Here is a 13,027-nt window from a genome sequence, read left to right as displayed (position 1 = left end):
TCCTTTTTTGGTACCTTTTGTATTTTTAGCCTTGCATGTGAATTCTTTGCTTCTGTAAAATATCAGTAGAGCTGATATCTGGGAGGTGGCATGAGAGGCCATTTTTTTCCTCCCCAGTGTTTGTGTTCTGTAAACTAAAGCACGTTGACTCAGGTTGCCCGGGTAACTTGTTTTTTCTAGAGGCTTTGGAGTAAAGATTATCCTTTGAGATGAGAACATAATATTTGACATTGTGTTAAATGTGCCTTGGGTAGGTAAGCTGGTAACTTTGTGCTACTTTGGTTTTTTTTTAAATTATGGCAAAATACACATAACATAAAATTTAGCCTTTTAACCATGTTTAGGTGTACAGTCCAGTGGCGTTAAGGACATTGACACTGTTGTGCAACCATGACCACCATCTGTCCACAGAACTCTTTTCATCTTGTAAAACTAAAACTCTAAATAATAATAACTCCCCATTGCTGCCTCCCCCCAGCCCCCAGCAAACACCGTTCTCCTTTCTGTCTCTATGAATTTGACTACTCTAGGTACCTCAAATAAGTGTAAACACAATATTTGTCCTTTTGTGACTGGGCTTGTTTCACTTAGAATAATGTCCTCAAGGTTCATCTCCGTTAAAGCAAGTGTCAGAATTTTCTTCTTTTTAAAAAGGAAGATATTATTATTCTTCCTGAATAATATTCCATTGCCTGTGTGTACCACGTCGCATTCCCCCATTCATCCGTGGACGGACACCCAGGTTGCTTCCACCTTTTGGCTATTGCGAATAGTGCTGCTTGCAACCTTGTACACAAGGATGTACAAATATCTCTCTGCCTTCCTGCTTTCAGTTCTCTTGAGTATATACCAGAAGTGCAGTTGCTGGATTATATGGTAATTTGATTTTTAATTTTTTTGAGCAACTGTCACAGTGTTTTCCATCGTGCTGCCTTGATTTTAAAATCCCAGTATGCCCTCTTCTGCAAAATTGTAGAAGCTTGACCACATGGCAGAAACCTCTCCAGCCCACCTGTGGGCTCCAGTTTCACTGTGATAATTATGAGTGAACCTGGAACAGATTTTGCCGGCATAATCTGGCCTGATATGTGAATCTGGTACGTGTTGTAAATTTGAGGTGTTCTCCTAAGACCCTTTGTTTATGGGAATGTGAGCAGTTGTTAGTGTTAATTCAATGCTGAAACAAAATCTACCACTCTCCTTCCAAGCCTTGAGATCTGCTTAATTGGAGCATTTCCTGTAATTGCAGGGTGAACAGTTTAACCTTCTTACAGCTGGAGTAGCCAAGAAAATTCTAGAACAGGCCAGGAAAGCGGATGGGCCTTGTGGGTTATTAAAAGACATTATAAAAATATATTATGAATCCACAATAACGGATAGTGCAGTAGAACAGATAGGCAAATCGAAAAGTAGACACACAGGTTTGGGAAATTTTGTTTGGTGGTTTTTCAAATCAGTGGGAAAAGAGAGATTATTGAACACGTGGTGTTGGGCAGCAGTGGGAAGAGAGGGCATTTTCCTTTTATAAAAAATAAATTCCAGATACATCAAAGAATAAAATACTAAAAAAAATAAAACTACAAAAGTTGTGGAAGAAAATACAAGGGAATCTGTCCATCATTCTGGCATCGGAAAGATCTTCCTAAGCAGGTTTCAAACCCTAGGGGCCAAACCAAGGGAGAAAATTAATTCGTCAACACAAAAATTAAAAATCAACCTGTGGCAAATGTTAGTATAAAAAAAAGACAAATGACATGTTTGTAAAATGTTTCTAATATATATCAGAGTAAAGAGATAGTTGTTTAGTGAGAGTAAGCAAAAGATGAGCAACCTAATAGAAAAATGGGCAAAGCATATGAACAGGCAATTCACTGGGAAAATATTACAAATGACTGATAAATTATGTGAAAAAGGAAGCTCCCTGCACTCAATCTGCAGTCAGTGCAAATCAAAACAGGATAGCATTTTTCACCTAATGGGCAAACCTCTTACATTGTACATACTCCCTCTTGGCAATTAGGGAAAGGCAGCTTTATAGAGCATATTTGTTTAAGTTGATGCCAACTTTCTGGAGTTTTTATTGGTATTTGGCAATCACAACTAATATTTTCAAAGAAAACTGGTGAACCTGTGTTACTTTTACAGAATATCAATTTGGTGATGCTACTTGAGTGGTGGGATTATGCGGCATACAAAATTTGTTCTTTTTTATTCCCTGATACTAAAAAATACACCACCACAGACATTTTAAAAGCACCCAGACAAATACATGATTCAATCCAGACATGAGCCAGTGCAGTGAGATGAACTTGTGCCTCCACAGTAATTTTTTCTATCCACCTCTGCCTAGAGATTTGCACTTTTTTCAATGGGATGGGTGATGGAGAAGGTTGGAGGGCTGTGTGGATCTGTGTCTGAGCTCACCGCAGGGCACACTCAGGCTTGTAAAACTGGCCCCAGGAGTCCTGGGTCTACACAGCACATCTGTCCCACTCAGTGAAACATCAGGCAGGGCTCTTGCAGGTCCATTGGGTCCTAATGACCACGTAACAGCAAAAGAATGCGTGGCAGGTTTCAGCATGACTGCATGATACTGGGACACTCTTAGTGCCCGCCTGGTGTAAGACTTGGTATTTCTTCTGTGGCTTCTGCCATTTGGATGCGGAAAGTAAGGAGCAGTTAAATAGACTTAGCAGCTCCGCTATGAGACCACCTGCAGCTTCGCTTTCAAGCTTCTGGCTCCATGTATCCTGGGTTTGCAAAGTGAGCTATTGAAAAATTGTGATCATATGAGAAGATAATGGAAACACGTATCGAGTAGGGGTGACCACACAATCCCCCCAAAGGTACATAACACATAAAAAGTAAGCATGTGTATTTTAATTCATTTAGAAGTACAGTGGCTGTGCAGGTTTTAATTAGCCATCAGTTAATGGACATTTGGGCTGTCTCCACTTTCTGGCTATTGTGAATAATGCTGCTGTGAACATTCACATAACAAGCTTTTATGTGGACATATGTTTTCATTTCTCTTGGATTACCTAGGAGTGGTTCATCCATGCAATGGAATATTGCTCAATATTAAAAGGAATGAAGTACTGATACCCACAACAACATGGACGAATCTCAAGGCTTTATTTTAAGGGGAAGAAGCCAGATGCAAATATGTATACATACTTTTCTTATTTCAGGCTGGTAGGACAGAATACCCTAGGCTGAAGGCTTGTAAGTAACAGAAATTTATGTCTCACAGTTCTGCAGGCTGGAAATCCGAGATCAGGATGCCGGCGTGATTCTGGGGAGGACCCCTTTCCAGGTTACAGACAGCGGACTCCCCTGTGTCCTCTGGTTAGTGGTATCTCTAGGGTCTCTTTTATAAGGGCACTAGTCCCATTTAAGAGGGCTCCACCTTCATGATCTTATCATCCCCCCAAGGCCCCAACCTCCTAATATCATCACCTTGAGGGTTAGGATTTCAACATATGAATTTTAGGGGGACACACACATTCAGTCCATAGCATGACATAAGAATTTTTAGGACAGGAAAAATAATCTGTGATGAGGAAAATCAGACCCGTGCTTGCTTCATTTGGAGGAAGGGCTTTGGTCCCAAGGGGGTGTGGTGGAATGCTCTGTGTTCAGGGTGGTGGTTGCACAGGTGTACGCAGATGTCCAAACTCACCAAATTGCACACTTGGAATGTGTGCATTTCCCTTAACGTAAATAATACCTCAGTACAAACAATTTTTTTAAAAGAGAGTGACTTTATGTTCATCTTTATAATTCAATGCACTGAATAATTTACAGCCCAAACCATAGTAATGTTGAACACTAAAGCCACACCACCAACAGGGTTTAATGCACTTTGTGTGCAGTTTTACATCTTGTGGTAAGCCAGCTCCCGCCCGCTCTCTGAGCCTGTTTACCGAACAACTTGCTGTGGATTAAGACTCTTGCAGCCCGGCATGGCTCTCTGTTTAAAATTGAAGCCTGACACGTCCATTCTTATAAAACTCTGCACGTGGAAGTTACATTCAGTTCAAGGTCAGGAGGCTGAGACAGCCGATTGGAGGCTGCTTGGTCCTGGGTGAGACTGCAACATGTTTCCAGCCCTGAGGGGCTTTTGAAATGGGTTTTCCTGTTGGATCCTGTGACCTTGATATTTCTGAGGGGAAGGTGCTCAGTTATTAAAGGATGTTAATGATTCAAGATGAAACAGATTTCTCCATACCTGACTGGTCAGCGGCGCCTGGATTGGTTTAACCGAACCACATCTTGACATTATAAAGGCAAACTATTTAAAATCTGCTGCCCTCTGAGAATGGCCAGAACATTCAAGAAAATGAAAACTAACGTGGGCAAGTGGGTCCTAGTAGATAGTGAAGTGGATTATGAAGCTGCGCTATCCCTTCATTCGTTTATGCTGAAGAAATAGACCAGCAAAGCAGTGGGACAGAATAATGAGCTCAGAAGTAGAACTTTATACATCTGAGAATTTAGACTCTGACTATGGTGCTATTTAAATTAGTAGTGGAGAAAGGGGTTTTTCTAAGCATAGCTGGTGCTTAGAAAACTGGCCAGCCATTTGGAAAAAAGGAACTAAATTTGGGTTCTCTGCTTCCTTGTTTGTATGCCCAGATACCTTCCAGATGGATCGAAGATGTACATATAAAAAAGAAATCAGAAATGTTTAGATAAAAACAGGAGTAATGTTACTTATGATTCCAGAAGCAGGAGGCATTTCTAAGAAGGACCCAAAGCCCAGAGGTCATGAAGGAAAAGATGAATCAACCTGATTAATATAAACATTTAAATCTTACAAAGGAAAAAAAAAATCCACAAAGTCAAAAGACAATAAACTGGAGAACATGTTTACCATGAGTAGGATGAATTCAAGATGAATTACCTCGATATACAAAGAGCTTGTACATGTCAAAGGAGAGACAAACATAAAACAGTCTGGCAAGGATCTCAATAGGAAATTCACAGAAAAAAAACAACAAGAAGCCAACAAAGGGTTGACTTATTTATCAAACGTTTACATAACACAATGTGCCAAGCACTCTTGTAAGCATTTTGCTAATATCTACTTATTTAAGCCTAAAATAAAATGAGGAGGGAGGTGCTATTATGTTTGTCCTCATTTTTACAGGTGAGGAAACTCATCACCCTAAGAGGTCAATAACCAGACCAAGGTCACTCTGCTGGCAAATGGTAGCGCCCAGATTTGGACCCTGGTCTGCAAGACAGGCTTTTAAGCAGGACGCCACACTACTTCTGTTACCGAGTCCAAGCTTGTGCTGCTCGCCACACAGCAGGCCAGTAAATCAAGAGACAGGTTGTTGGGGCAAGGAATAGCGACTTTATTCAGAAAACCAGCCGACCAAGAAGATGGTGGACAAATGTCTCAAAGAACCACCCTGCCCAAGTTAGAGTTCAGGCTTCCTTTATGCTAAGAGGAGGAGCAAAGTCAAACGTTTCCTGCTGCTGGTCAGCCTCTGCAGGGGAGGTGTTAATTTCTTCCTTCCTGCATCCATTAACAGGGGGGCCTGGTTAGGATGATTCCTGTGAGCTAAACAAAGGTATTTTAGCTTAACACTCATTACCAGGGTGGCAGGGTTCCCAGAGGTGGGCCCTTATGTATAATTTAAGCTTGTAGGCAATATCCCTTTAGTGATTAACTTGTAGCAAAAGCAATAGAATACAAAGGTTAAAGTAAAAGAAAAACCCAGTATGGAGTCAGATTTGTTCTTCCCTATTACACTTCCCACCTCTCTCATGAATGATTAAAGTAAGTGCAAGGCCAAACAGCCATGTGATCTCAACAATCACATGTCAACTTGGCAAAAATGCAAAAGTTTAGGGACTCCTAGTGCTGGTGAGGGTTTGGGAAAGTAGGTGCCCGGATATTCTTAAAAGGCATGGAAATTGGTACATCTTTCTGAGGGCAACATGATTCTAGTAATCAAGGTTTAAAATATATTCATCAAAATGTGCTGAGATATACCAGGGATGCTGTTATAACAGATTTGTAAAAGGGAGGGGGAAACCTGGAAACAGTGGTTAAATGAGTTATGGGACACCACAGAAAGGAACACCATGTAGTTGCTAGAATGAAGTGGATCTGAGTGCTGAATGCCAGCCATATTTTTAAAACCTTTTATTGAAAAGTAAGTGTATCCTAAGTGGTCAGTTGGATGCATTTCCACAAATGGAACACACCTGTGTAACGGGCCCCCAGACACACCTAAGGCTCCCCGCCCCCTGCCCCGCAACCTCTATTCAGAGCCCTGCCCATCCCTCACCCTTCCCCCACCTCAGTCCCATATGCAGAAGTAAGTTCTTAATTTTTTTTTTTGAGGGAGGTAATTAGGTTTATTTATTTACTTAATGAAGTTACTGGGATTGAACCCAGGACCTCATGCATCCTAAGCACGCACTCTACCACTGAGCTATACCTTCCCGAAGTTTCTGTCCAATCCATACTTTTTAGTGAACAAATTGCTGCAAAGAAGATACGTTACGATCCCTTTTGTTGAATATTTTAAGAAGGTATAATAATACATTGTTAATGCATACAGGTAAATTTGTTTCAGGAAGGTATAGGGTTTTTTGTTTGGTTGGTTTTGGTGATTGCCCTTGGAGTGAGGGACAGGGTAGAGGGCAGGTGGAAGGGATGCAAGGTGGGGGGCCTTCAGGGTTTATTTTGGTTTCCTGTACTTTGTCAGTTTCTACCCAGGCACTCATATTGGTTTGGTTTTTTTTTTAAGGAGTCAATATTCAGCCTAAAAAAGCATGATACACGCTACATGTGGCTGAACCTCAAAAGCATTAAGTGAAAGAAACCAGGCACAAACGACCACATATTGTATGATTCCATTTATATGAGATGTCCGGAATTGGGAAATCTGTAGAGACAGAAAGTAGATTAGTGGTCGTCAGGGGCTGGAGGGAGGGGAATGAGGTTTGACTGCTTAATGAGTACAGGGTTTCCTACTGAGGTGATAGAGATGTTTTGGAACTAGATAGAGGTGGTAGTTGGAGCACATTGTGAATCTACTGAATCCTGTGAATTATACACTTTAAAATGGTTAATTTTATGTCATGTGAATTTCAAAGAAAAAATTTTTTAAGCAGTAAAAAATCTAGCATCTGGATGACAGACCTTTTTTGAGGGGCGTGCAGTGGGAGTTCTTTATACTTTCCCCTGAATTAAAAAAAAAAACCAAACCACAAAGCCAGACACATGTTAGATGTGGAAACCACATCACCCCTCGCTGCCAGGGAATCTAACTCTGCCGCAGATCTTGGAAGAAAGCTTTGGCTGTCATCTTTAGATGTGTATTTGAGTGTTTTAATCAACATGTTTTTGGTTGGAAAGTTTTTCGCTTCCCAAGGGTCAGGTTTTTTTTTTTTTTTTTTTTTTTGGTCAGAACTTAATTTTATTTTTCTTTTATAACTAAGTTTTAGTTAAACCACCTAGCAGCTATTTGATACTGATAAGGCTGGAAGAATGTGGTCTTCCAGATAAAATGTGAAGACACAACTTTTCTTAAAAATGATACTGAAACAAAGCATTGACTAAGGTCAGAATATGCGAATCATGGTCATAAATCTGACACAAACTACCTGTGTGCTGTGAAATGAGCAATAGAGTCATTCCGTTCCCCATTTACAGAAATAGAAGAAGAGAAAATGACTAAATAACCTCAAAGCTTCTTCTAATTAAAAAACAAAAATAAAAAACCCCAAAATTTTAAAAAAGCTATTCGGCATCTTAATTGCCTGCTTCTGCAACTCCTGTTACTACATTACAAAGTGAACTTTCTACAAAACAGTTCATTCAGGTTGGTTTTCATTTATGTTTAAGCCCATGAGTTGATGAGAGGGAATGGTACAAACAATGAAAATATGACAAATTAAAGTGTTTGTTTTCTTCAAGAACATAATAACGGAAGAGTTATTTTTTTAGAACCAAGGGTCAGTTTTTTAAAATTCCAGCCTGGGCTCTTCCATTCTTGCAAAACTGGAAAAGCAAGAGGCCTTGTAGAGTGTACAAGTCTAGTCACGCTCAAGTAAATCAAAGCCTTGGGGCTCCCACCTCAGTGAGAACGTTCTGGAACAACAGTGAATGTGTAGCTAACGTTAACGATTATAGTCCACGTTCATGCTCAAGGCAAGTTCTGGGTGTTTCCCCTATGACTTTCCCACTCGGATAAGAAACGTGAGCAGTCACAGAACATTCAAGAGTGAACTTCTGAAGCAAAAATTACTTACCTCCGCTTTTCCAAGATTCCGTTGTGCTTAAGGGAAGCATCTTCTATGAGTGCGAGCTGAGCTGTTTTTGAAAATGTCAACATAGGAGACTAAGGAGGAAAAAAAATCTGAAATAAACAACGAGAAAACAGATACGTCAGTAACGCAAGGGGATTGGCTCTGATAAATACTCAACTGTGTGATCAGCCGGCCATCATTAAAACAGCTCGGTACCCACCGAAGAATGGGAGAATCAGTGACCTCAATCTACGAGTACTGTTTACTGTTGTGAGGGTTCAAATCCTTGTGGGAAGGATGACTTATTCAGAAAGTGGTCTTGGGACAACAAGCTAACTGGGGAAACAGAGCCCACTCCCTACACTGAAATAAATTCCAGACAGTTCAAAAATGTATAAATTGATGGGGAGGATTTATCTCAGTGGTAGAGCACATGCTTAGCAGGAGAGAGGTCCTGGGTTCAATCCCCAGTACCTCCATTAAAAAAATAAAACTTGAAAATTTATAAAATAAAATTGTAAGAGTTAATAGAGGGAAAGATGGGTTCATAATTGATCATCTTAGAGGGGAGGAAGCTATTCAAAGCCAAGTGAATTTGCAGAGTGCAGAGATCTGGTTGCCCTCTTGTGAATATGGGCTAAAGCTGGGATTCCAGTCTCCTGTAACCCAAAACCCTCAAAGAAAACCGGCTTCTTAGCCACTGTGATTAACAGAAAAGTTAAATTTTGTATACGAGAAAAAAATGACAGTCAAAAGATAGTGACAAACTTGGGGAAACAAAGGTTTCATACTTCCTTTTACAGAAAGCTCCTGTAAATGATCAAGAGAAAGAGGAACAATTCCTGAGAAAAATGGTCAAGGAACAGAATTGGAAGTTTACCAAAAAACAGACACCCACAGCCAGTAAAGACATAGAAAGATGCTCAACCTCACACTAATCAAACGCAAAGCAGTAACAGTCACGAGGTTAAGATGGACATATAGATGAATGGAATAGAGCCGAGAGTCTGGAAAACAACCACGAGGTACCATTTTCCACAGATCTGATTGGCAAAAGTTCACAAGAGTTGTGTAATACTCCAGGCTGGCCAGGGTGTGATGAAACAGTATTACTCACTATTATTGGGAGTGTGAACCGGTCCAACGCCCATTTGGCAATAGCCGTCAAATTTTCAAAGTGACTTTTGTTTTGGGTTCCAGGGAACCAGCTTCTAGCAGTTTTAGTCTCAGGTATATGCCAACGTACTCATTCAAGAAGCATTCAAGGGGAGGGTTTGTAAGAGTGAAAAATAGAAGTAATCCAAGGGTCCATCAGTATGGAACCAATTAAATGAACTGGGGCACTGTCGTGGGAGGATGGGACACTCTACAGATATTAAAAAGAAACGCTTAGTTGTCTCCTGCTGATGTAGACCAACTTGGCGAATATTTTAAGTGAAAAATACCAAGGTGCAGTAGGACCCATGGGATCACCTTTGTGTAAATGAAAAACGTGATGTTGCAGGGAGGGTATAGCTCAGTGGTAGAGCGCGTACTTAGCATGCACGAGGTCCTGGGTTCAATCCCCAGTACCTCCATTATAAATAAATAAATAAAAGCCAATTACCTCCCCGTTGCCCCCCACCCCCTCAAAAAATGACATGGTTACAAATGGTAGTATATGCAACAATTCTTTTATTTTTTTCCTGGAAGGAAAAACAACAAATTTGAAAACAAATTGGTGGGGAACTGAGTGGAAGGGGTGTGGGTAGCAGGCTTTATTACATTCCTCTCTGTAACTCTCACATTTGAAAACACATTATTTTTTAGAATGCCGATGTGGCACAATAATTAAGAAATTTTTCATTTTCCCTATATTTCTTTGCATTAAAAAAATTGTAGTTTTTTTTTTTAAGTGAAATTACCCCCAGACCACATTTGCAGATATTGCTAAGTTAACCAGATTTCTCTGCTGTTCTTGGAAGTGTTTCCTGCCATTTCTAAACAAATATTTGCACTACTTATAAAGCGTCTTTGTTTTGGAAGGTGTATGCCTGTGGACAGTAGTTAGCTTTTAAACATTTTTGGTAGGGGCACGTCCATGTGTGAAAAACTCTACCAACTATTTCTGCAAAGGACATGCCTTGTCACGCTCCACTCAATGACAAGTAAGTTTCACGGGCTCAGCTGCTGTGAAAAAGCTCCAGTCCCTGAGTAATTGTTCTATAAAAACAAGTGACTGTATAACAAGTGAGGTGTGATCACGTGCTGTGGTGGAAGGGGGCTGGCTGCCTCCCCGTGACTTTGACTTTCAGGCTAAGCGATGTTAACAGCTGAGAGTCAGTAACAACTATAAAATGGAATTTCCCACTGCTGTTTGTCCACCTCCTGGAGATTAATATAGGCGTGCAAGATAAGCTATTGAAAAATTGTTACCACATGAGAGTAATGGAGAAACTTTGACAAAGAAGCACAATATATGGTGGGCAAGAGGAAGCCCTATCTGACAGTAAAGTGCATTATGGATAGCTAACGCCCCCAGGCATGAGAATTTTCATTTTGATGAAGACAGAGTTGCAACTCAGCAGGCAAGACAAGGACGAAGTGGCCAAACCTTTCTTTGGAGAGTGAGGGGATAAAAGCTGGGTTTCTATGTTCCTTCTGCTGAAATCTCATTGGATCAAAAATTTAGGGATTTGCAGATATGACCTACTATACATAAAACAGATAAACAAGGTCCTACTGTCTAGCACGGGAACTATATTCGATACCTTGTAATGGCCTATAATGAAAAAGAATATAAAAAGGAATATATATGCACAAATGAATCACTGTGCTGTACACCAGCAGTTAACACATTGTAAATCGACTATATACTTCAGTTAAAAAATAATTGCTGAATAAACATTGGTTAAATAGAAAAAAATGTAAATGCAAATCAGGAAGCCATCAAGCATTCCAAAAAAAAAGGGTGAATTAATAACATGCACTTAGTGGGGAGGGCATAGCTCAGTGGTAGAGTGCCGTGCTTAGCATGCACAAGGTTACGGGTTTGATCCCCAGTACCTCTGTTAAATAATAATAATAAAATTAACCTAATTACCTCCCCACCCCCCAAAATAATATGCACTTAGAAGTGGGGGAAATATTTTTCTAAGCGGAAGAACAAAACTCAGAAGCTATGAAGGGCAAGCTTGATACATTTGAATTTTAAAGCTTATATATGATCAGTGGTACCTGCATTTTGTATTTGGAGATTTAAAAAAAAAAGCAAAAACTTAAAAAAATGTTTAAGGCTTGTATATGATCAAAGAATCATAACGTCTAAAAAACTGACAAACTGAATGCATATATTTGAAATCATTCCATGGATGTGTTCTCTTTTTTCTCTATTTCCAAAATCTTCTCATTATTGTATTTTTCTCTAACATTTTAATGGTTGTCAAATGAGCTGGTCTCAATTTTCAACAATGTCCTGGCTCCTGTGACTTGGTAACAGTTTTTAAACAGCTGCTGGTTCTAATCTCAGTTACATAGATCCAGAAGGATTCAAAGGGGTGCAGTGGGGGAGTTTCTTGGGGGAGTTGTTTTTGGTTTTGTTGTTTTGTTTTTTCCTGAACGGAATTGTGAAACTCTTGTCATTTCTTACCACAAATGAGAAAATCACAAGGAAAATGCCCTGAATTTGCCAGCATGAAGCCATCTAGAATAGCAAACCTTTGTGTTCAAACTTGTTACACAGTCATTTGTTGTTATAAAGCTCTTATGTCACAAGGCTGAATAAATCCATAGCAGATGCTCTTGTCAGTCCTTGGAGCCTGAGGAATGTGAGAGGTCACAGCTGCGAGGTTAAACAGTCTCACAGGCAAGGACGTGCCTGGGCCAGGCTATTCAGCTAGGGCTATATGTGTTTTACTCAGTGACAGATTTACAAGAGCAATCAGACTTGCAGAAAGAGGGGGGAGGCAGAAAAAAAGAAAGAAATTAAAAAGAATCACTGGCTGCAGCCAATCATGCAGTCTTGGCTTCCAACACATTTTATTTTTAGGTTGTGATAGTTTGGTTTTTATTTCATAAGGATCCATATAAAGAAGAAAACAAGAAACGACCCATTAACCCACTGCAAAAATAGTCCCTGTAGACATTTTAAAATAAGGTATGCACAGTGTTAGACATTCAAGCAGTGTAGCATTGAAAATAGAAACCACCACCCACCCTACTTCTCCTCTGTCTCCCGCTGAAGCCAACAACTGTAACGGGTTCTCCTTTTTCCTTCTAAAAGAGAAAACATGTTTATATCCAGGCATGAATCTCTCTCTGTGTGTGTATATGTATGTGTCTGTATGTTGTGTATACACATGTGTAAATGTATGTATGTGTACATATATTTGTGTGTGTGTGTGTATATATATATACACATATATACATGGTTGGATATTTTCACATGTGTATGTGTGCCTATGTGTGTATAAATGTATGCATATATGCTTCTGTGTAAGTGTGTATGTGTTTGGGTATATTTGTGTGTGTGTATACGTGCATGGGGTAACAGCAGAAGTAGCAGGATAGCCCCGGAAGTTACACCATGTCACTTCCGCCTCATGCTATTGGTCAAGACAGTCACAAGTCCTCCCAGATTCAGGAGGTGGGGAAACATTAGCCTCTTAACCGCAAGGCCGCGTTGCAAAGGGGTGTGTGGACATAGGGAAGCATGATGCCATTATTTTAACAGTTGGCTACAATTAGTTATTGTAAAGCATCATCAGTGTCTTAC

The 13,027-nt window shown here is 40.1% G+C and overlaps 1 non-coding gene across 1 annotated transcript; it reads right to left on the bottom strand.

The window, feature by feature from the left end:
* Positions 1-6,391: 6,391 nt before the first annotated feature.
* Positions 6,392-6,462, bottom strand: TRNAP-AGG (transfer RNA proline (anticodon AGG)). The gene has a single exon. It is a non-coding gene; the product is annotated as a tRNA-Pro (tRNA).
* Between the last annotated feature and the right edge of the window lie 6,565 nt (positions 6,463-13,027).

This window comes from Camelus dromedarius, chromosome 9 (genome assembly GCF_036321535.1).
Source record: "Camelus dromedarius isolate mCamDro1 chromosome 9, mCamDro1.pat, whole genome shotgun sequence".
In the NCBI taxonomy this organism is placed as follows: Eukaryota; Metazoa; Chordata; class Mammalia; order Artiodactyla; family Camelidae; genus Camelus; species Camelus dromedarius.
The sequence above is the reverse complement of the archived record's forward strand: the minus strand, read 5'-3'. Positions and strand labels throughout refer to the sequence as shown.